Source organism: Ipomoea nil, unplaced genomic scaffold (genome assembly GCF_001879475.1).
Source record: "Ipomoea nil cultivar Tokyo-kokei standard unplaced genomic scaffold, Asagao_1.1 scaffold0143, whole genome shotgun sequence".
Classification (NCBI taxonomy): Eukaryota; Viridiplantae; Streptophyta; class Magnoliopsida; order Solanales; family Convolvulaceae; genus Ipomoea; species Ipomoea nil.
The window spans coordinates 186,303-188,149 of record NW_017616571.1 but is presented as its reverse complement, the minus strand read 5'-3'; the positions used below and the strand labels follow the sequence as shown (position 1 = coordinate 188,149).

The following is a 1,847-nucleotide window of genomic DNA, read 5'->3' as shown; positions in this document are numbered from 1 at the left end:
GCTTTTTCAACAATCAATCTTTCAATAACCGAAGAATTAGCCTTCGCCCTATCAACAACGTAGAACCATTTAGCAAGTTGAACAAATAAAAAGTTAGGATGATAAAAGATGAATTTAGGTTACCATTCTTTGAGAGCCTCGGCACGTTTGCCAAATGGATTCACTTCTACACTAGAATCAGATCTTGTAGATAAGGAAATTCCTATTTAACATGTTAAACACCATTGATAAGGAAAATGACAAGTAGCTCCTTTGATCCTACCGGCTACATTTGAGTTAGAAGGATGAAATTTATGGCTTGCATGGTTTTAATGATACGATTTATTTTTATAGTTAAAGAAATGAGTATAAAAGACTTGACTACTACATAAAAAATTTAACTCCGTATAACACAATAGAACATCCAGAATGTTATAATAAAATGAAACCCTATTAGAACTATAAACAAACTAAAATTAATATTGAAATTACAATATTTGGTTTGTAATCTAAACCTTTAAACCAATATTGTGCATATATTTTTTCCACATAAAAATATGAATTGCAATTAATTTATAAGAAAACTATTCATGCTGCAAAAATTCAACCTTTCTAACAATCACATTTAATACTTCATGTTATTGATACTCATTCTTTCATAATTAATTTATCGAATGAATATTAAGATTGCATACAAACCTTGATATGGGGTGACAGTAATCCTTTTACCAACCGAATAATCTCCTTATTGGAGTTCTTTGTCAATTTCAACGCCTTGATAAACCGTAAAATTTCCCCACATTGTGAAAATGATAGGTTTAAGCCTATGAAATTAATAAGGAATTTATAAAGAAATTAATAAGGAATTTATAAATAGATCATGTCAAGCTTAGTTGACAATAATATTTTATTTGTTGTTACACAATGCAAGAAAATATAAAATAAAGTATAAATAATTATGGTTCTTTCCAAGCTATAATAGACAATTAAAAACTTTCAAAGTTAATTAAATTCAATAAACATACTCTTCATCAACCATCACAAAATCATTAGCTTTTTGTTGTCTTGTCTTGTTGGTGACAATAAATTTTCTTGGTAGTTTAGAAATCACAACTCCAATGACATCTACCAATAATATTAGAATTAGATTATTAATACAATATGTTCAAAATATAAATAATTGTTCACAAATAAAAAACACATGGAAAGAATCAAAACTCACTAATTGCTTGTCTTTTAGATTTGTAGGCATATAATTGTGTCCAAATGGTTTTGTATCCATGTCAGAAGAAGGTTGCAAATCCAATTGTTGATCATCATCGATATCTTGTATAAGAGTTTTCCTATTAATTGACCAAACAAACATATATCTCTCATCTGGGACATTGAAAAATTCATTAGCACGAGAGACTAATGCATTAGAGATAATATATGTGGAGTTTAACTTGAGCCTTTCATCAAGCACTTCAATATCATTCTGATAAGTCATTCCTTGAACTTTGTTGCCCTATAATTATATTTAAAAATAGATGTCAATAATTATTACAAAATATAACAAATATTTAAAATCCACACATATGCATAATAGAATTATGTTGAAAATTGAGAATGATAAAAGGAGTAACCGCTTCATCTTGAAATGTTATAGGTTTGTACAAGTTTCCAGGTTTGGTCTTTGACTCTCTTGTGTTCAACTTTTCAATAACACAAACCTTACAACTCCATTGTTTTATCTCAGTTTTGATTTGAGATATTAGAAGGTGAGATTCCATTTCTGTAAAAATATTTAAAAATATTATATATATATATATATATATATATATATATATATGTATGTATGTATGTATGTATGTATGTATGTATGTATG

The 1,847-nt window shown here is 27.4% G+C and overlaps 1 long non-coding RNA gene across 1 annotated transcript; it reads right to left on the bottom strand.

Moving 5' to 3' along the window:
- Nucleotides 1–717: 717 nt before the first annotated feature.
- On the bottom strand, nucleotides 718–1,216 carry LOC109171491. The gene is made up of 3 exons (XR_002052599.1): nucleotides 1,202–1,216; nucleotides 1,005–1,104; nucleotides 718–803 (listed from the first exon to the last, which is right to left on the bottom strand). It is a non-coding gene; the product is annotated as an uncharacterized LOC109171491 (long non-coding RNA).
- Nucleotides 1,217–1,847: the final 631 nt, after the last annotated feature.